Below are 23,781 nucleotides of genomic sequence, written 5' to 3' on the forward strand. Positions count from 1 at the left end.
TGGCAACAGTTTGGGGAAGGCCCTTTCCTGTTTCAGCATGACAATGCCCCCGTACACAAAGCGAGGCCCAAATGGTTTGTCGAGATCGGTGTGGAAGTACTTGACTGGCCTTCACAGAGCCCTGACCTCAACAACATCGAACACCTTTGTGATGAATTGGAACGCTGACTGTGAGCCAGGCCTAATCGCCCAACATCAGTGCTTGACCTCACTAATACTCTTATGGCTGAATGGAAGCAAGTCCCTGCAGTAATGTTCCAACGTCTAGTGGAAAACCTTCCCAGAAGAGTGGAGGCAGTTATAGCAGCAAAAGGGGGACCAGGTCCATATTAATGCCCATGACTTTGGAATGAGATGTTCGACAAGCAGGTGTACGCATACTTTTGGTCATGTAGTGTACATTGGGGTTAACTAGCTCATATCAAGCAAACACACACCAGACACTTTGTGGAAAGGTGAAGAAAGACAATTATCTAGAGCCGTCTGTCAGCTTTTCATCTTACAGACGAACGTTGCTAGCTAACAAGTAATGAAATAAATTACTTTAGCAAGTAGATTCCACTTAGCTCAAGGTATAGTATAGCTATTTCATTTATTTCCCAATTACTTTGCTTATGTATCAAGTTGAAGCTGGGTTTCCCAAGTCATTCAGTGCTACCTGTTCAAGCTTAACAAGTTAACAAGCTAAACAGACGGCTCTGAATCTCTGTTTGACACCAAGAATACTCAGCCAATCACACGACCCAACACTGGACTGATCAAGGGCAAGCATTTGTTCGTTTTTCCATCACCCCAGTGAAAGTGAAAGTAAGGTTTATAGACACGCACACCCCATCAGCCTGAAATCCAATCGAGAAAAAACATAAATTGAAACCTAAAGATGCCCAGACTTGAGAGAGAGCAACTTGAGATATTGAGAGTGAAAACTTGACAAAGACATTTAACTATTGTTGGTGGACAACTTGATGCTTTCAAATGTATTGTTTCCGTGTTTGAACCATGGTTCTTTGCTTACGGTTCTACATTTTGTGATTAAGACATTTTGCTTTTTGATCTGCAGCGATGATGTTCTGCTCGCCCAAAGTCACACGTGCCAGCTCTCAAGTTTGGCCTGTCTGCTATCTGACACATCCTCTGCTCTCTCCACTGGCCTGTCTGCTATCTGACACATCCTCTGCTCTCTCCACTGGCCTGTTTGCTCTCTCCACTGGCCTGTCTGCTCTCTCCACTGGCCTGTCTGCTATCTGACACATCCTCTGCTCTCTCCACTGGCCTGTCTGCTATCTGACACATCCTCTGCTCTCTCCACTGGCCTGTTTGCTCTCTCCACTGGCCTGTCTGCTCTCTCCACTGGCCTGTCTGCTATCTGACACATCCTCTGCTCTCTCTACTGGCCCGCCTGCTCTCTCTACTGGCCTGTCTGCTATCTGACACATCCTCTGCTCTCTCCACTGGCCCGCCTGCTCTCTCTACTGGCCTGTCTGCTCTCTCCACTGGCCTGTCTGCTATCTGACACATCCTCTGCTCTCTCCACTGGCCCGCCTGCTCTCTCTACTGGCCTGTCTGCTCTCTCCACTGGCCTGTCTGCTCTCTGACACATCCTCTGCTCTCTCCACTGGCCCGCCTGCTCTCTCCACTGGCCTGTCTGCTCTCTGACACATCCTCTGCTCTCTCCACTGGCCTGTCTGCTCTCTCCACTGGCCTGTCTGCTCTCTGACACATCCTCTGCTCTCTCCACTGGCCTGTTTGCTCTCTCCACTGGCCTGTCTGCTCTCGCCACTGGCCTGTCTGCTCTCTCCACTGGCCTGTCTGCTCTCTCCACCGGCCTGTCTGCTCTCTCCACCGGCCTGTCTGCTCGCTATACACATCCTCTGCTCTCTCTACTGGCCTGCTTGCTCTCTCCACTGGCCTGTCTGCTCTCTCCACCGGCCTGTCTGCTCTCTCTACTGGCATGCTTGCTCTCTCCACTGGCCTGTTTGCTCTCTCCACTGGCTTGTCTGCTCTCTCCACTGGCCTGTCTGCTCTCTCCACTGGCCTGTCTGCTCTCTCCACTGGCCTGTCTGCTCTCTCCACTGGCCTGTTTGCTCTCTCCACTGGCCTGTCTGCTCTCTCCACTGGCCTGTCTGCTCTCTGACACATCCTCTGCTCTCTCTACTGGCCTGCTTGCTCTCTCCACTGGCCTGTCTGCTCTCTCCACCGGCCTGTCTGCTCTCTGACACATCCTCTGCTCTCTCTACTGGCATGCTTGCTCTCTCCACTGGCCTGTTTGCTCTCTCCACTGGCTTGTCTGCTCTCTCCACTGGCCTGTCTGCTCTCTCCACTGGCCTGTCTGCTCTCTCCACTGGCCTGTCTGCTCTCTCCACTGGCCTGTTTGCTCTCTCCACTGGCCTGTCTGCTCTCTCCACTGGCCTGTCTGCTCTCGCCACTGGCCTGTCTGCTCTCGCCACTGACCTGTATGCTCTCTCCACTGGCCTGTCTGCTCTCGCCACTGGCCTGTTTGCTCTCTCCACTGGCCTGTCTGCTCTCGCCACTGGCCTGTTTGCTCTCTCCACTGGCCTGTTTGCTCTCGCCACTGGCCTTTCTGCTCTCGCCACTGGCCTGTCTGCTCTCTCCACTGGCCTGTTTGCTCTCTCCACTGGCCTGTCTGCTCTCGCCACTGGCCTGTCTGCTCTCTCCACTGGCCTGTCTGCTCGCTGGACACACTCTCTGCTCTCTCCACTGGCCTGTCTGCTCTCGCCACTGGCCTGTCTGCTCTCGCCACTGGCCTGTCTGCTCTCTCCACTGGCCTGTCTGCTCTCTCCACTGGCCTGTCTGCTCTCTGACACATCCTCTGCTCTCTCCACTGGCCTGTTTGCTCTCTCCACTGGCCTGTCTGCTCTCACCACTGGCCTGTCTGCTCTCTCCACTGGCCTGTCTGCTCTCTCCACCGGCCTGTCTGCTCTCTCCACCGGCCTGTCTGCTCGCTATACACATCCTCTGCTCTCTCTACTGGCCTGCTTGCTCTCTCCACTGGCCTGTCTGCTCTCTCCACTGGCTTGTCTGCTCTCTCCACTGGCCTGTCTGCTCTCTCCACTGGCCTGTCTGCTCTCTCCACTGGCCTGTCTGCTCTCTCCACTGGCCTGTTTGCTCTCTCCACTGGCCTGTCTGCTCTCTCCACTGGCCTGTCTGCTCTCTGACACATCCTCTGCTCTCTCTACTGGCCTGCTTGCTCTCTCCACTGGCCTGTCTGCTCTCTCCACCGGCCTGTCTGCTCTCTGACACATCCTCTGCTCTCTCTACTGGCATGCTTGCTCTCTCCACTGGCCTGTTTGCTCTCTCCACTGGCTTGTCTGCTCTCTCCACTGGCCTGTCTGCTCTCTCCACTGGCCTGTCTGCTCTCTCCACTGGCCTGTATGCTCTCTCCACTGGCCTGTCTGCTCTCTCCACTGGCCTGTCTGCTCTCGCCACTGGCCTGTCTGCTCTCGCCACTGACCTGTATGCTCTCTCCACTGGCCTGTCTGCTCTCGCCACTGGCCTGTTTGCTCTCTCCACTGGCCTGTCTGCTCTCGCCACTGGCCTGTTTGCTCTCTCCACTGGCCTGTTTGCTCTCGCCACTGGCCTTTCTGCTCTCGCCACTGGCCTGTCTGCTCTCTCCACTGGCCTGTTTGCTCTCTCCACTGGCCTGTCTGCTCTCGCCACTGGCCTGTCTGCTCTCTCCACTGGCCTGTCTGCTCGCTGGACACACTCTCTGCTCTCTCCACTGGCCTGTCTGCTCTCGCCACTGGCCTGTCTGCTCTCGCCACCGGCCTGTCTGCTCTCTCCACTGGCCTGTCTGCTCTCTCCACTGGCCTGTTTGCTCTCTCCACTGGCCTGTCTGCTCTCGCCACTGGCCTCTCCACTGGCCTGTCTGCTCGCTGGACACATCCTGTCTGCCTGCTCTCTCAACCAAATTTCTGTGCTCTCGCATCATCCTCTGCTTGCAGGACCCATCCTCTGCGCTCTCGACTTGTCTGTGTGCTAGCCGCATCATCCTCTGCGCTCTCGACTTAGTGTTTGCTTGCTCAATGATGTCTAATCTTGCTTGACAGCGCCATCTTGCTCGCAATAGACTTTAGAGGCTGATTTGATGCCATAGAACTAAGGAACATTTAGTCTGGCACTGATTTGCTGCTTTAGTCCTGTGATGTGCTGATCAAATGACGACAGCCATCAGACCACCAAGCAAGTAGAAAAACACAGTAATAAATAACGGAATGGCTGCATTTTAAACACTGGATTTAGTGTGTTGATTCTGAGTTCCTTGAACTTTGAACACCAAATCGAGCACACAGAGTAACTGGTGGCATTGAGGTCCTTTCCTGAGTTAGCAGGAGGTCAATCAGGGCAAACGATGTGATGACAACTGTGCCCCACACGCCTATGTACCTTAACACCTGTTTCCATGGTAACCTCATTCCCCTGCACCTGCCAACAGGATTCTCCAACTACATTCCATGGCTACAAAATCATGTGAAGGGCACTTCCCATTAACCCTCTCGTGAGGAGCCTCACGTTCCCATTTCTCACATGACTAATCTGGGGAATTAGAACTGCTGCTGCTGTTGATATATCTACAGACCATTATCCCCTCACTACAAACAAACATCCTGATCCTACACAATACTAGAGAGTAACACTTAACCTCAGCCCACAGTCATACCATACGCATACAAACAGTCATATTAAATCCTTTAGACTCCAACCAAACACGACGCCACAATAATTGTATTTGAAAATGAGCTGAGCTGAGCAGGGTTTAAATGACCGGGGTGTGTCTCTCCCTCCTCTCCCTGGATCAGCTCCGTAACAGCAGGACCAGCTGCCTCTATCAGGAAGACCAGGACTCTGTAGCTAGGGTATTAACGACAAGGGCTGGGTCCCAAATGGCAGCCGGTTCCCTATGCTCCTGCCTGCCCCACTGTAACTTACCCACTCCTTTGCTCCATAGAGCTGACACCAGGTTTAACACCTTGCATCATTTCTAATTCAATTACAATTCAATTACAGGGCTATGAGTGAGACCTGTTCTCCGTCCACCCTGGGATCTCCTGATGGGTCCATGTTGGGACAGGCAGGGCTGGAGAGATAAGTGGTCGATAGCAGACTGTATGCCAAATACACCGAGAATTCCACCTTTGTAAGATGTAGTCACATATCATGGCAAATGGCATGAATGCACTTACTCTTTTCCAAATTTCAATTAGATAAGTAACACATGTGTTTGAGTGTGGAGATTTTACTGTAGACCTGGGTTGTCTATGAAGCGTGTTAAGCTGTGGTAGGACTTGACCAGGTGTTGCTGGGTGAACAGGCCTGCATTGTGACGGGAGGATGATAGTGAACCCATTGAGATTTGGGCTGATTGGTGAACATAGAGAAGATGAGCAGGTTCAAATGGACAAACACAACAGTAGTAGACGCATAGCTAATTACATGAGCGTACCAAGGGCACGTCTTAATGTCGTTATTGCCATTCTGCACACCTGTAAATGTGGCAGAGGCAGAGGTGCCACTCTGTCAAACACATCAGCAAGAGATTACACATTCTACAGCCTTTCTGAGATTGTTCCCATACCCAGAAAAATGTTCTTCATACGGATTCCAGTCATAGCTGCGATGTTAAGTTTTAAGGGGTCGGTATGATTGCTGAGAATTGTTTGTTGAAGCGTTACAGACGGCTATATCGGTCCACTAATACAGGACTAGTAAAGGCCCAGAAAAAAAATATTTTTCCAACAATTGTTTACAGACAGATTATTTCACTTATAATTCACAGTATCACAATTCCAGTGGGTCAGAAGTTTACACACACTAAGTTGACTGTGCCTTTAAACAGTTTGGAAAATTCCAGAAAATGATGTCATAGCTTTAGAAGCTTCTGATAGGCTAATTGACATCATTTGAGTCAATTGGAGGTGTACCTGTGGATGTATTTCAAGGCCTACCTTCAAACTCAGTGCCTCTTTGCTTGACATCATGGGAAAATCAAAACAAATCACCCAAGACCTCTGAAAAAAATTGTAGACCTCCACAAGTCTGCTTCATCCTTGGGAGCAATTTCCAAACAAATGAAAGGTACCACGTTCATCTGTACAAACAATAGTATGCAAGTATAAACACCATGGGACCACGCAGCCGTCATACCGCTCAGGAAGGAGAAACATTCTGTCTCCTAGAGATGAATGTACTTTGGTGCGAAAAGTGCAAATCAGTCCCAGAACAACAGGAAAGGACCTTGTGAAGATGCTGGAGGTAACAGGTGCAAAAGTATCTATATCCACAGCAAGGATGAAGCCACTGCTCCAAAACCGCCATAAAAAAGCTAGACTACTGTTCGCAACTGCACATGGGGACAAAGATGGCACTTTTTGGAGAAAAAAGGGGGAGGCTTGCAACCCGAAGAACACCATCCCAGAACACAATCCCAATGTTTGGAGGAAAAAGGGGGAGGCTTGCAATCAGAAGAACACCATCCCAACCGTGAAGCACTGGGGTGACAGCATCATTTTGTGGGGGTGCTTTGCTGCAGGAGGGACTGGTGCACTTCACAAAATAGATGGCATCATGAGGCAGGACAATTATGTGGATATATTGAAGCAACATCTCAAGACATCAGTCAGGAAGTTAAAGCTTGGTCGCAAATGGGTCTTCCAAATGGACAATGACCCCAAGCATACTTCCAAAGTTGTGGCAAAATGGCTTAAGGACAACAAAGTCAAGGTATTGGAGTGGCCATCACAAAGCCCTAACCTCAATCCTATAGAACATTTGTGGGCAGAACTGAAAAAGTGTATGCGAGCAAGGAGACCTACAAAGTTGGGCCAAAATTCACCCAACTTATTGTGGGAATCTTGTGGAAGGCTACCCAAAACATTTGACCCAAGTTAAACAATTTAAAGGCAATGCTACCAAATACTAATTGAGTGTATCTAAACTTCTGACCCACTGGGAATGTGATTGATGAAATAAAAGCTGAAATAAATAATTCTCTCCACTATTATTCTGACATTTCACATTCTTAAAATAAAGTGGTGATCCTAACTGACCTAAGACAGGGAATTTTTACTCGGATTAAATGTCAGGAATTGTGAAAAACTGAGTTTAAATGTATTTGGCTAAGGTGTATGTAAAACTTCTGACTTCAACTGTACATGGCGGCAGGGCTAGAATTACCCTCAACTCGTGGCTAACTCAGCAGTCTGAGAGAACCGATATATAGAAAATAGCTAATATAAATGTGAGGTTTGTACAGAACAGTCTATCACCCCACGCTCTAAGCCATACACAGTCTCAACACTTCCAATGTACCAAACGGATTGAGAGCCGAACATTGTGTACAACACATCCACAAGATTAGTGTTGAATGAGAGTGTGTACAGACTGTGATACCCTGAGGCTCATCTGACACGTAGCACAGGAAAGGTCTCTTCAAGGGCCTTTTTGTTTGTCTCTCCTATCCCCGCTCCCAGCCCCCTACTACCCCCACCTCTACAGCCCCCAGGGTGACCAGCATGGACCTGTGTGGTTAATGGAGTCGAGAGGTTTATGGGTCTGTTCTGTTCAGCCCAGACACCCGTACAAAAAAATATGTTGAATTTCCAGTTTCACATGTGAAATCGCATTTTCATATGTGAAGTAGCTGTTTCCACATGTTGAGCTTAAATTTGAAACCATATTTTCACATGTATTATATTTAAAGTTCACATGTTAACACCACCTTTTGACATTAGGAGAATAACATGTTTTCAACTCACATGTGAATTGCAGTTTTACATGTGAAAATTGCAGTTTTCACATCTTAAAAACTTTCACGTGAGAATCGGATGGGCAGTTTTTCACATGTGGAATTGCAAGTTCACATGTGAAAAACAATCACATGTTAAAATAAAATACAATTTGCTAATTCATATTTGAAAAACATTCAAGTGAGTGTTTTTCACATGAAATTGTAATTCCACATGTGAAAGGGAGTTTTTTTACATATTAAACTGCAAATTATGTTTTTACATGTGATTGTTTTTCACATGTGAACTTGCAATTCCACATGTGAAAAACTGCCCATCCGATTCTCACGTGAAAGTTTTGATTGAAACGCTATTAGCGTGTTCCCCGCTAACTAGCTAGCCATTTCACACCGGTTACACAAAGCATTAACTCAAACGTACTTATAGCAAAACAAAATATTGCAATATTTTTTTATGTGAGAGAAAATGAATTGTAAATGGGTGTAAAAAAATAAAATTATTCAGTTTTTTATCATATCATAACGCAATTAAATAAAACGCCTGCAATTTTCCCTATATATGGTTATGTTACCATGACCTTTGCTTTCGCTGCCTTTTGTCCAGTTGCAATTTTTGGCAGATTCATTCCACCAACATAGCACACTGCATCCCACTGCTGGTTTGTCAGTTAAGCAGGGTCGGCCCCTGGATGTCAGAACAGATGTAGCTGGAAGTGGTGAAAATGTGGGCTGTTTTTTTTTTTCAGATAAGGGAAAAACGTTACATGTGAAACTTCACACATGTGGCCATAAATCTCACACTCTGTAACATTCCGAATGTTAACTTGGCTATGACAACATAGATCGATGGAGGATAGTCTAGTCTTCTCCCCCCCACTGGAGTAGACCCGTTGCTTCCTGTTCGTTACAACACTGCAACACTGCATGATTACTACTGCAGGACCACAAGATGGAGGAAGACTGAAGACTGGGAGCCCCTCACAGTCTAACACAATCATCATTAGTTTGACAACCAGACAAACGTATACATAATTGGTGTATGTTTTATACATGCACACAAATAAATACTTAACAGATACTCTTATTAATTCATACCCAATTATTAAATGATGAATTAATGAGAGGCAGCTACAAACGTACTGTATTTATCACATGCTGTTAATAAATATCTTTGATTACAGGAGATAAGCAAATTGGTTTTAATGCTCTGTGGGAGTAGTTTGTGTGTTACTAATTCTGATAAATGTCTAATATTATTCCCAAAATACAGCATATAAATTAATAAGTCAATACTTTGATAAATTAAAAAACAAATATATAGACATGATTCCTTATGGAATGAACATAATCTACCCTGGTCAGTAATTTCACAATTATCTCCTTTTCACAACTGACAAGTATATTTCGGTAATTACTATAACATACACCATCTTGAAATGATTGTGTCTCTATGCTTGCTTAACTATATAACATTCTTGCAAAGTCTCTGATAATAGTCAAAACCAAACAGGGCCTTGTATCTCTGCTAGACATTCACTCATGTAAAGAAACGTTACAGACAGGGCAGGGCCCCTCAGAAGGAAAACCATCTCCCTTCTCCTTCATTTTCCGGTCATCCGTTGACTTTGTCCTTTTCACCCTCATTAAGACCAGCTCATTGTCCATAAGCCCAGTCTCTGACAAATGCCTACTAAAGGGTGATTTATGTCACAGAATGGTGCCACAGAGGGCTAGCTGTGGGTTAAGCACTTCACATACACATTTTTTAAAGTTAATGTGACCAGTTAAATGATCTGTGACCCCATTCCTCTTTCTCTTCAATCTCTGACCATTGGCAGCAGCGCAGAATGTTAGGCAGGCGGAGAGTTCAAAGGCCTGTCTTAAAAAAGATGGTTTTCCCTTTGTTTGACGAAGGATGGAAGCTGTAGTGCAGCAGGTTGGTCATCAGCACTAATGTGAGTGCAGTGAGTGCATGGCCTATCAGCATGTTGGAGCACTGAGCTTTCTAGGCATCAGATAATCATAAAACATGTAGGAAGTAATGGATAATCATGGTGGTCTGAGGATCCAATCCTAGAAGCTGCTAAATCACACTGTTTTCAAGAAATCAATTGAAATCAACATAATGTATAAAAAAATTCTTTAAAAAAGACAGTTCTAAATAAATAAGACTGTAACAGTTACGTTCATTTGAATTTTTTATCCAAAAGGTCGTCTCATCCATCTCCATGGCAACCAGACATGCAATATAGTCCGCAATGTTATTGTTTTCTACAACCAGTTAGCATTGTCGTAATTTTTTTTAGTTGCACTGAACTTTCTCTTAGAGTTTTCCCAGACTTTCACACTGCGAGCACCTGACCCACTTTGAGTGAAAAGAGAATGAAGCCCCCCTGTAGCTCAGCTCTCTGTGAACCCCTCAAACCCAGAACCTACAGTCCAAATACACCTATTCACTCTGCAACAGTCCCCCGTGGCCCCGCTTGTCCCCCCTCAACCCCCCTTCAGAGCCGGCCATTGAGACCCACTGGCCGTGAAACAAGATTGGGGAGTGAAGTGGCAGGAAAGGAATTCTGTAAGGGAGAGAAAGAGAGCTATGAGAACCATCCCCTCACCCTCCACACGGCCCCTCCCCTACCTCTCCCAGGCAATGGGGGACTGGGGAGTGTTGAGTGGCGAGCCATGGCCCCTCAGCCTCCCAGCGGCAGCGTGGAAGAAAGGTTAGCCGTGTTGGTTCTATTATCCTCATTCTGCTTCCTGTGTTGCCAGTGTCCCAGTATGTCCATCAGCATTTACTCGAAACAAGACAAAGGTTTATCTGCTCCACTGAGCAGCACTCTGCCTAGAGGACTCCTCTCTCTATTTCCCCAAGGTCAGCAGCGTACATAGCCAGAACCCAACCCAAGCCTGAGGAACGGAAAGGAGGGCAGACTGTTAGAGCCGCTCCTGTGATTGATTAGGACATTAATGGAGAACCGAGGAATGCAGGAGTAAATGCTTCCCATCTTAATGCTTCACCAGTCATTAGCAACAAGTGAACATGCCAAAGAGGTCATTAAACACTTTAGATGCAATATCTGGGTATACAGTATGTACGGCTCTAGTTGCTTGAGTTGTGTACAAAATAGCATCTGTGTGAGAGGAAAAGGCTCCCCCATTTCCAGTCTGCTAATGGAGGAGATTCAATAAGGGACACTTATGATACCAAGCCAGACGATAATGCAAACTGGGATCAGCTCTCTGTTACTATTTCAAGAGGGTCTTTATTATTGGGAAAGCTAAATGGAGCATTAGCCAATGTGATGTGTATTTTATGAGGACTTATTTTTTATTGAAAGGGAAATAGCAATAAATGTTTTATGTAACCGGATAGCTCAGTGAGTGGGAAAGGAGGGGGGGGGGGGACAAATCCATATCCTCTAAACACAGGGTAGGAGGATACAATTACATGAACTCATGGGCACCAGGCTCTTATCTGAGATGAACCACCATAAATATGCATAACATCTTATAAGAGTACAACTACACATTCATTTGAGACATCTTTGTTGCATTAACATTTCTAAATGAAAGGCTGCCGTTATAAAGAAGAGAGACTGCTGTTTTAAAACTGCACTAAAGGAATCAGTTCTAAAGGAGAGCTGGTGAACAAAAGACATTTCTGCATCTTTTGAATCCACTGCTGCATGCGTGAATCACGATGGGCATCCAAATGCTGGAATTGCCTTTGAAAACCCTGTCCAGACCAGTTTTCCCTCCCCTTCTCCAGGGTCTGTCTCTGTGAACTTGCTCGCCTTGGATCTAATACAAAGCCTGCTGAGGAGAATGGTCTCAGATAGCTGCTGTTGCCACTGCCACACACAGTTCCTTTCACAGAGAGTCGGTTTGAACTACCAGCCAATCTCCACTCTCAGCAGGCTTTCCTCTGTAACCTAGCCTATTCTACACTCATTAAAACCAGGAATGAATATGACCAGAAAGATCGAGATTTAAATTGAATGGCCATGAATTGGCCATTACTGTGTCTTGGTATTAAAGGAATACTGCAAGATTCTGGCAGCGAAGCAATTTTTTATACTTACTCACAGTCAGATGAACTAGCGTACCTGTAGACCTCCAGTCATTGTACTAATGCTAGTTAGCATTGGCTCACAAAACAACCTCTAACTTCCTTCATACTGTACAGAGACATAAAAATGGTGTTCACAAGTCAGAGTTGGGTCAATTCCACAAATTCAATTCTAATTCAATTCTCTCTCCCTGTAAATTCAATTTAATTCAATTCACATTCCCTGTCAGTCTTTGAATTCAGAGATAATTAAATTCCTCTGAAATCCAATGCTAGTTGAATTCCAATAATTATATTCCAGATTCAATATTATCCCCAGCAATTCCTAAGATTCTAATTCAAATAAAATTCCCTCAGGCTCCCATGCCTTATCGGGTTGGATAGGCTCCCATGCCTAAGCTGGATGAACAGGTTCCAGTGCCTCAGCCGAGGCAACCGGGGAGGTCTCAGCCGGCTCATCAGGCTCTTACTCCTCAGCCGGTTCGTCAGGTTTCCGAGCCTGGTTCTGCTCCGGATCCCCGGGATCGTCCCTGTGGTTGGCATCCTGTGGCTGGAGCCAAACGTGCCAGGGAGGGGGTACTGTCACATATGCTCTCTCTCCGGTGCTCTAGGTCGTCATGCTCCCACGCCTCAGCTGGATCGACAGGTTCCCACGCCTTAGCAGAGGTTACCGGTCAGCTCCTGTACCCCGGGATCGTCCTGCGGCTGGAGCTGTGCATCGGGGAGATTGTACTGTCACGTGTGCTCCCTCTCCGGCCTCTAGGTCACCAGGCTGCTCGTTAGGGTGCACACCTTTCACCAGCGTTGGGTGCATAATGACACTCACCTGAACTCCATCACCTCCTTGATTACCTGCCCTTTATATGTCACTCCCTTTGGTTTCTTCCCCGCTCGTCATTCTTTCTGTTTCTGTTTCTTGTCTGTGCATTGTTCGAGGTTATTATTTTGTATTATTTTCCATTTATTTTATTAAAACGAGATGTATTGGGCCATAAGCAAATAAGAAAATGCTCACACAGAGGCGGCGCTCCTAGTGACCGGTGATTTTAATGCAGGAAAACTGAAATCCGTTATACCTCATTTCTACCAACCTGTGCAACTGGAGGTGAAAAAAACCTTTTGATCACCTTTACTCCACACACAGATATGCATACAAAGCTCTCCCTCGTCCTCCAATTTGGCAAGTCTGATCATAAATATATCCTCCTGATTCCTGCTTACAAGCAAAAGCTTAAACAGGAAGTACCAGTGACACACTCAATACAGAACTGGTCCGATGATGCGGATGCTAAGCTATAAGACTGTTTTGCTAGCACAGACTGGAATATGTGCCACAATTCATCCGATGGCATTTAGGAATTTAGACACCGGCTTCATTAATAAGTGCATCGACGACGTCGTCCCCACAGTGACCGTACGTACATATCCCAACCAGAAGCCATGGATTACAGGCAATATCCACACTGGGCTAAAGGCTAGAGCTGCCGCTTTCAAGGAGTGGGTCAATAATCTGGACGCCTATAAAAAATCCTGCTACACCCTCCGACAAACCATCAAACAGCTTGCAAACTATCACAAATTACAAAGGGAAAGCCAGCTGCGAGCTGTCCAGTGACGCAAGCCTACCAGACAAGCTAAATATTGTACCTTCTATGCTTGATTCGAGGAAAGCAACACTGAACCATGTGTGAGATTACCAGCTGTTTGAAATGAGTGTTTGATCACGCTCTTTGGAGCCGATGTGAGTAAGACCTTTAAAACCTCTTAAGGATATGCCCTTTTTTTTCAATTTTCACCTAAAATGACATACCCAAATCTAATTGCCTGTAGCGCAGGCCCTGAAGAAAGGATATGCATATTCTTGGTACCATTTGAAAGGAAACACTTTGAACTTTGCGGGAATGTGAAAGGAATGTAGGAGAATATAACACAATAGATCTGGTAAAAGATAATACAATGAAAAAAAAACATTCCTGGATGAGGAGCGCCCAGGAGTTCGCCCTGGAGTTTAGGAACCTGGCTGCCGGTGCAGGTTGGAACGGCCGGGCCCTGATCAACCATTATCGTTGCAGTCTGCACGAGGAAGTCCGTCTGGAGCTGGCCTGCAGAGACACCAATCTCACGTTGGATCAGCTGGTGGACCTGTCCATCCGGCTGGACAACCTGCTGGCTACCCGCGGATATTCAGATCGTGGGGTCTGGTGGTTCCATACCCTCGCACCCCCACTCCTGAACCTATGGAGCTGGGAGGGGCGGTGCGTAGGAAGACCGGAGGAGGTTCCAGTTCGTGCACCATCTGTGGCCGCAGAGGACACACTGCCGGTCGGTGCCGGGTTGGTTCCTCTGGGAATCGAGGCAGCAGGCAGGGCGCTCTGGCGTCACCCCAGGTGAGCCGGCACCATTCTCATCCAGAGCCCTTTGTTGCACATATGTTTGTGTCTGTTACTTTTCCTGAGTTTTCCCCATATTCCCAGCATAAGGCGTAGATTCAGGCGCAGCTGGGAATTTTATTGATAGAGCGTCAGTTCATATTTTAGGAACCCCAATTTTTCCTGTGGATGTGCGATTCCCCGTTTACGCCTTAGATAGTCGACCATTAGGGTCAGGGGTGATTAGGGAGGTCACCGCGCCTTTGGGTATGGTGACGCAGGGGGGTCTTACGGAGAGAATTAGTCTCTTTCTCATTGACTCTCCTGCATTTCTTGTGGTGCTGGGCCTACCCTGGTTAGTCTGTCATAACCCCACTGTTTCTTGGCCACAGAGGGCTCTCACGGGGTGGTCGCGAGAGTGCTCAGGTAGGTGTTTAGGGGTTTATGTTGGTGTTACAACGGTGGAGAGTCCAGACCAGGTCTCCACCGTGCGCATTCCCCCTGAATATGCCGATTTGGCTCTCACCTTCTCCAAAAAGAAGGCGACTCAATTACCACCTTGACGGGGCGATTATGCGATAGACATCCTGGTAGACGCTGCACTTCCCAGGAGTCACGTGTATCCCCTCTCACAGGCGGAGACGGAGGCTATGGAAACATATGTCTCCGAATCCCTGCGTCAGTGGTACATTCGGTCCTCCACTTTACCCTGCTCCTTGAGTTTCTTTTTTGTGAAGAAGAAGGATGGGGTCTGCGCCCGTGTATTGACTATGGTGTCTGAATCAGATCACAGTGAGGTATAGTTACCCGCTACCACTCATAGCTACAGCGATAGAGTCAATTCACGGGGCGTGATTCTTCACCAAACTAGATCTCAGCAGCGCTTACAACCTGGTGCATATCCGAGAGGGAGACGAGTGGAAGACGGCTTTCAGTACCACCTCAGGGCACTATGAGTACCTTGTCATGCCGTACGGGTTGATGAATGCGCCATCAGTCTTCCAAGCCTTTGTAGATGAGATTTTCAGGCACCTGCATGGGCAGGGTGTAGTGGTGTATATTGATGACATTTTGATATACTCCGCTACACGCGCCAAGTATGTGTCCCTGGTGCGCAAAGAGCTTGGTCGCCTGTTGGAGCATAACCTGTCCGTCAAGGCTGAGAAATGCATGTTCTTCCAACAGTCTGTCTCCTTCCTAGGGTATCACATTTCCACGTCAGGGGTGGAGATGGAGAGTGACTGCATTGCAGCTGTGAGTAATTTGCCGACTTCCACCACGGTAAAGGAGGTGCAGCAATTCTTAGGGTTTGCCAACTACTACCGGAGGTTTATCTGGGCTTTTGGTCAGGTAGCGGCTCTCATTACTTTACTGCAGAAGGGGGCCCGGTGCGCTTGCAGTGGACAGGTGAGGCGGACAGGGCTTTCTGTCATCTGAGGGCTTTGTTTACCTTGGCTCCCATGCTGGCCCATCCGGATCCCTCTTTGGCGTTCATAGTGGAGGTGGACACATCGGAGGCTGGGATAAGAGCTGTGCTCTTTCAGGGCTCGGGTACGCCACCGAAGCCCAGCCCGGCGGAGCGAAACTATGACGTGGGGGACGGGGAGCTGTTGGCTGTCGTCAAGGCCCTTGAAGGCGTGGATATATTGGCTTGTGGGTGGAACACCGTAATCTGGAGTACATCCGGGTGGCGAGGAGACTGAACCCTCCAGGCAAGGTGGGCCATGTTTTCCACTCGTTTTGTGTTTACCCTTTCTTACAGACTAGGCTCCCAGAACGTTAAGCCAGACGCATTGACCCGGCTGTATGACACAGAGGAGCGGCCCATGGATCCCACTCCCATACTCCCCGCCTCTTGTTTGGTGGCGCCGGTAGTGTGGGAGCTGGACGGCGACATTGAGCGGGCATCACGTGCAGAGCCCGCTCACCCTCAGTGTCCAGCTAGGCGTCTGTACGTTCCGTCTGCTGTCCGCGACCGACTGATCTATTGGGCCCACACATCACCCTCCTCTGGTCATCCTGGGATTGGTCGGATGGTGTGCTGTCTCATTGGGATGTACTGGTGGCCCACTTTAGCTAAGGACGTGAGGGTTTATGTTTCCTCCTGCTCGGTGTGTGCCCAGTGCAAGGCTCCTAGACACCTGCCTGGGGGACAGGGTCTGGCTCTCGACCCGAAAACTGCCCCTCTGCCTTCCCTGATGGAAGCTGGGTCCACGGTTTGTGGGGCCATTTAATGTCCTTAGGAGAGGGAACAAGGTATGTTATAGGTTACAGCTTCCCCCTGATTACCACATGAACCCCTCATTCCATGTATCTCTCCTCAGGCCGGTGGTGGCTGGCCCACTCCAGGAGTCTGAGGTGTGGGAGGTTTCTCCGCCCCCTCGGAGGGGGCCCCGGCGTACTTTATTCGTTCCATACTGCATTACACAACGTCAACAGTGAAGACGCAACTCCGGGATGCTGGCCTTCTAGGCAGAGTTTCTCTGTCCAGTGTCTGTGTTCTTTTGCCCATCTTAATCTTTCCTCTTTATTGGCCAGTATCACACATTCTTTGTTCTCATACGCGCTGCATAAATGATGTAATATGCCAGGGAGAGACGTATACTGTAGCTAAGAAAGTAATGCTAAGTGTATGTTGTGTAGTAAGCTGTTTGTTGCCCATGTGCCTCACCCTAATAATTTGGTCTATTTTCACCTCTTAATTTCGCCTAACGTTAATGTTCTGACTCGATGGTGCACATGTAGCCTATAACCTGTTTTTGAGAAATGTCATCATCTAATATTGTAAGAGCTTTCTTTGTCTACTTATATGCCCCCTTTATTTATCCTACGGTTCTGACTTGTTGTACAGGGCAAATACTGTCAGAGCAGCCCATGCTCTGTATTCTTTCGTTGTCCATTTCAAAAGTGGTCAACACACATATATATATTGACTACGTCCATCTTAGCTTGCTCATTAATGTCTTAATCGAAATTACAGAATGCCTCTTATCCGGGCATCATTCCCTTACACCATAGTTTGTACATCTCAATTATCAGTAGAAGCTACATTTGTTTAAGCAAGTCAGCCATATCAGCTATGTTCTTTAATAAGGCAGTAAAACGAGGCTGAATGAATTGTTTCGCTGCCAGACAATGCTCCGCTGATAGCCAGGTGTACGGTGGTAAGGATTCACTCCATGGTGCTGAAATGAAAGCTCTGCTGTTGGGACAGCTTTATGTAGGCCCTAACAGTTTGTGGGACCCGCTTGTTGCCATTATAGTGCAAGTAATGTATTATTTACTGTTGTGTTGTTTTGTGGCTTTGCTGGCATGCATCTAAAAAAAATAATGTTTTGTTTGCCTCACCAAGATTTACTTGCTAAAATCGACAGTCACAGACTTTGTTTGCTGAAATGAATAAAAGGTAGCAGTGGAGTGGTTTAAAGAGAAGGTTGTAAAGAGAAGATCAACTCATGTGAAAACTTCCTAGTTCACTTCCTTGGCTGTGACCCTGTTGAATCCCACCCACAATGCCTTGTTGGAATGCCTGACGGGTGGGCGGAACTCTGCTGCCGGCAGCATTCCTTGGTTGGGATGGTTAGGCAGGCAGCCCTGAGAGATGAAAGGTGGAGGGGGAGGTGCTTCTGGGCTGGGTTTCATACATCTTCTCATGGCCTCTCTGGACACGGGAGCCCACCAGGCCCCACACTCACACGCATTGGGGAGACCATCCGTCACTACCCATTACTGGTGATGGGGGGTACCCAAAGAAAGCTAGATTGCAGGATGAAATTGGGGTCACAGCGAATTTAGAAGCATGTGGTGAAGGCCATGAGGTTATGGAGTATATTGTAGTGCACAAGACTACTGGAGACTGTTGTCTGTCTATTGCAATGGCACTTGTAACGAAACCTTGCGCTGTAGCATATGAATTAGCTTGACAACATTATATTTCAGATGAAGCATTTTGAAAATGAGCTTTTTTTTAAAGGCTTTGGTACATCGCTTCCATGAAGCTTAGCACATTAAGTTCAGTTTGTTTCCTAAAATACAAATGATATCAGAATCGGAAGGCTGTTATTTTTTTAAGCCCTCAGAAAGCAAAGCCAGCAGAGGAGAAAGACATGTGTCTTAGGCGCAGGTTGGGTAAGGAGGGCCTCCTGCACGTGGGGGCGACCATGTGGCTGCTATCTTCTTCCCTGCAGAGCATCTGCAGACTTGAGGACTTCAAGAAGCTCTCCAGAAGAGACAGGCCTCACAAAAGAGCAAAGCTTGCATTCAAACGGAATACCAAATCATCCTTAGCGTTGCACATTTTTAAGATCTCAGAGGCACTATGATGTTTTTAGAATGGTAATAGATTTGTAATAGGGTGTATTGTGGTATGCTATAGCACTAAGGCAGTCCCAGAAACGACAGTGTTTCTGGACAATTAATGCTCAGTTGACTCAGGGGACTTTCCCTGCTATGGGCCTCACTCGCAAGGTTACAAAAGGTTGTGAAACCACATAATGCACAATCTGAGGAGGATATGCATCCATGGCCATCATTGCTTTAAATTACACGTCCTAATTCATGTTTGTAGCCAAAACCCTGCACCATTCCATGCATCATCTATCCATAGATAGCAGAAACAGAACCCATGACAGAAATCCACAAGGTGGTTACATTAATTAAACATTCACAATGAAGAGAAGATATGTTATATCATTTGTACTTTTTAATTCCTTTACTCAGGCAGTGGCACCACTACTGTAGGCTAGGTAAAATGTTTTATTTTGGGCTGTCCATATTCAAAATGAATGAATGATGCTAACTCACACTGCGTGGCATACTGACTCCAGCTATGGCATCAGCAGCACACAACCCCACAACCCCAGACCTTCATTGCCCCAGATATTATAATTACTCCCTGTGTCCGCTACATTATTTTATATCATATAAATTATGATGTCTGGACCACACAAGATAAGAAGAATGCATAAGATTTGTGTGTGTGTGTGTGTGTGTGTGTGTGTGTGTGTGTGTGTGTGTGTGTGTGTGTGTGTGTGTGTGTGTGTGTGTGTGTGTGTGTGTGTGTGTGTGTGTGTGTGTGTGTGTGTGTGTGTGTGTGTGTGGTTGATAATGGATGTGAATGTGTTACGTTGAAGTAAAGTGTGTGGGGATATATTTAGGCTGGTTTCTATGCAGTGGCACTCTGCACTGCAGGGTCTGGTTTCAAGCCAAACTCCTCTGTTACCTTGGAAACATGCTGAAGCATGGCATCAGTGGAGATCAACCCAATTTTAAATAAAATGTGAGTCTGGCTCTGACTCCAAAGCACATCACAGAGCACTCTCCCTACTACACAGCCAATCCTATTAGTACTGCTCTGCTTACCTTACAAATCAAAGTATGTCATTATGTCATTGTAAGTGGATCAATTCAACAAATCAATTCCTTGCTAATTTCCTTAATTTTTCATCCTTTGCCACCCCCCCCCTTAACCACTTGTACCTACAATGGAATGTGTTATTTTGTCCATGGGGATGCACATTGGAAACAAGTTTTCAATTAATAAGGGAACAGACTTCTATGTAAAGACAACTGACTTGGGGAAGACTACCATTTAAATTATCAGTGTTAACGATACAGACAACTGAGTTGCAGACATTATAGTTTTTAGTTCAAAGCCCTGTGGCAAAATGTATGGTCAGAATGAGTTCCTAGAAAAGAATGTGACCAGTCCTATGGCTAAATAGGAAGCACATTGCTGACCTTTTAAACAACAGTGACTGCTGTAGCCACTGAATGAGTGATAAGAGGCAAGTTGTAACAGACAGTGGTGTTGCTGACTTCCACAACATGACAAAGACTGGATCACAAGATAAGTGGATAGAATCAAATCATATAATGTCCTCAATAAGTCTGCTATTGTAATTGTTTTGATTAAAATGTTGATGATTATGTTACATTCATGGGGTGTATTTTGTAAGGGGGAGACCAATTAGACCTGACTGCACACTGGTTTATGTTGTTAATGAATGATCTGTTAATGCCCCCTACTGGCTACATTTGACTTCCACACAGCCCCACACTTGCATAGCATTTTCTTCTTGTTCATACAAATGTTTGATAGAGGAAATCCTACTGAAAGTTATTCTGGTCTTTGGTTTTATGAATGTACTAAGTACAAGAAAATAACAAAAAAAGAGGCACTATGAGGAAGCAGGCAGACCCTTTCCAGTAACCGGCTCCAGGACTTCCTCATTCTTGTTAAGACAACCCCTCATATTTCACTTTCCAAACATGAGCAACCTACTTCCTATTTTTGCAATGTCTCACGCAAAAACACACACACACAACCACACATGCACGCACACACACACACACACACACACACACACACACACACACACACACACACACACACACACACACACACACACACACACACACACACACACACACACACACACACACACACACACACACACACACACATACACATACACACACACACACACACAAGGAAGGTCAGTACAGGTTAACTGTTAAATATGATTGTGGTGAGGTGATAGTGGCAAAAGCTGCACCACCCATAAAGCTGTCACACCGTAGTCCATGTGTCAGGGAACTGAATGACAGTCCATGTGTCAGGGAACTGAATGACAGTCCATGTGTCAGGGAACTGAATGAAAATCTGTGTCAGGGTGGGCCTCAGCGAGCCAGTCTTTACCTCTGATCCTCACAGCAGAAGACACAATCAGGGACTAGTCTCCAGCCAGAGCAGAAAAGCTATTGTTTCACGGGACATCGCCTCAATCATCTTAGAATGGAACTCAAGAGCCACTCAGTCACCTGAGCGGAGATGGGATTGTCAAGGAGAAAGGCCTCAAGCAGAGGTGTCGTTGCTGGAGGCAGGGCAAGGCAGCAGGCCGTGTCACTCCCATCACTGTGACTCCTTTTGATTGAGCTGAATATGGGCACCAGCCAACAGACACATGCTGGCACAGCAGCAATTTACCAACTAGGATGGTCCCTTCCAGGGCCCCCTGCCCTAGACCTCACTCAGCATGGGGCTCACTGGTGGTGTGTATGACCTCAGCAACATCAGGGCCAGACAAGTGACAGGTCGAAACAGTGGAGTGATTTTTTTCTTATTTTAATTTTTTTTATTGAACCTTTATTTAACTAGGCAAGTCAGTTAAGAACAAATTCTTATTTACAATGGCGGCCTACCCCGGCCAAACCCGGTCGACACTGTGCGCCACCCTATGGGACTCCCAATCGCGTCCGGATGTGAAAAAGCCTGGATTCGAACCAGGGACTGTGATAAACAGCATATGTCCACTTTTGATTAACACATAATAAATCAAGATAACATACCTCAGAGATGTCATAAGCCATGCAGAGCAAAACATCAAATGTACTTGTACCTAGCACAACAGCCACCTTTTTCAAAGTAAGAAACTATAATTACAGTGTGTAAACTGGTGATTTTTAAGGAATTCAAAGCTGTGGAATGCAGCTGATGAAACAAGACAATGTCGTTGAGCACATCATCACTGGTCATGGAAATAGAGCAGCTAGATAGAAACCTATAGATAGAGACCTATAAGCCTAGAACAACAAACACGCATAGGCCTACTGAATGTACTGTAGGCATAGGCTTCCTGCTTGTTCAGAAGAACATTTTGCAAGACACTTTTCCAATCTTCAGTTTTTGGACCTCTTGATTCTTGAAGAATACAACTTAGAAATGCCTAATGAACTTAGTAAACTGTGGTCCCATCAGAACACAACATATAAGCTTGTTTTAATCCAATGTTTGTAAACAAAATAAATGTACACAAACACTATATGGTTAAAACGATCATTTTGACACATGGATGGTCAGCTCTTTTTATGAATTTGAGAGTGATTACATCCTTCCAGCCCCACCCCCCAGTTTTTTTTACCAAAACAGGGGCAGGAATTGCGCTTTGTTATTGTTTCGATGCGGATTGACCCTTTAAGAAATCTCTTTCCACAAATTGGAAAAATATGGTATTACCTGCTTATGTCAAGATTCCGTGCCCTGAATCAGCTCAGGCCTAATCAGCTCATTTGATCACTGGAAAGTAGCCTAGCCAATTGATCCAACGCATATAACCTACTCATTGATTTATCAAAAAAAACGGAGCATGAATGCACCCTAAATCATAGGTAGCCTATAAGTTTATTTGGAGCCAATGATGAATTTAAACTTTGACATTGATCCCTATGATACTCTTGTCTCATACTGTGTCGGAGGGTCAGAGAGAGAAACCTCAATTATAATCAAAATGATGACTAAACAGAGGCTGAATACAGGAGCTCATGAAACGTGACTTTGTTCCCTTGAAGAAGTACCATTGCAAACAGTTCACGTGACATGCAGGAATTTATAGACACAGGTCAGACATTAGCCTACCAAATCAATGGTCATCAACTCCAATTTCCACATCATAAAATTCTGTATAGATAGATAGGTCGGTAGCTAAATATCCTACCCACACACCAAATGCTGAGTGCCTGTTATGTGAAAAAGGGTTATATTAGCAGGAAAAATATTAGTGTAGCACAATCTTATGATCAAAACATGTTTCACAGGGTGAGATGATAATCCCTTTAAACGTGTCCATAATGACACAAATCTTAATGCTGCAGCAGACATTTTTTTTTGATATATTGCATTGTTATATTGTTATAATGCATTGCCGTGTTCAACACGTTGGGGAGTGTAAGAATAGCACACCAACTGCTCCCATTAAAATCATATTACTGGAGTCTTTAAATCAAGGATAGGTTCAATCAAGGGCCTCAAGAGACTAGGGTCAACCAATGATGTATATAAAACAGGGGAGAGAAACTGTCCCCTCTCACTGAAGCCACGGAAGTTCAAGGCCGACCACAGTACTGCAGGCATTGATTTGAAAATCATGATCTCCCGTTACAGTGAATGGAAAAATATCAATGTTCATGGTCAATCTTTGTGTAAATTTCTTCTTTTTTTTTGAAGACAATCATGGTACCAATAATTGCTTTTAATACACCAGATGTATGTCCTTTATCTGATTATTTTACAATCACATAGAAGAACTTATGAAGATAATCTTGTGGCTGCCTGCAGTACCCCGTTTGGCCTTCAACTTGATTTACTTAATAAGATGGGGCAGCACTGAGCTAGCATGCAACTTGCTAGAGTAGATCAAACTGCAGATGTTATGTCTCCATGAGACACCATCTTAACTGACTTTTTGACATTTGGCTTCAATGCGCCATTGAGTCTTCACATAGGAATGCATGGTGTCATGTGATAGGCAACAACACATCTGCCACGCTGATCCTCAACACGGCGGCAGCTCAGGGGTGCGTGCTTAGTCCCCTCCTGTACTCCCTGTTCACCCACGACCAAGCACGACTCCAACACCATCATTAAGTTTGTCAACGTCAAAATGGTGGTAGGCTTGATCACCGACAACGATGAGACAGCCTACAGGGAGAAGATCAGAGACTTGGCAGTGTGGTGCCAGGACAACAGATCCTCAAAAAGCTATACAGCTGCACCATCGAGAGCACTGGTTGTATCCCTGCCT

The sequence above is a fragment of the Oncorhynchus kisutch genome, linkage group LG17 (genome assembly GCF_002021735.2).
Source record: "Oncorhynchus kisutch isolate 150728-3 linkage group LG17, Okis_V2, whole genome shotgun sequence".
Taxonomy (NCBI): domain Eukaryota; kingdom Metazoa; phylum Chordata; class Actinopteri; order Salmoniformes; family Salmonidae; genus Oncorhynchus; species Oncorhynchus kisutch.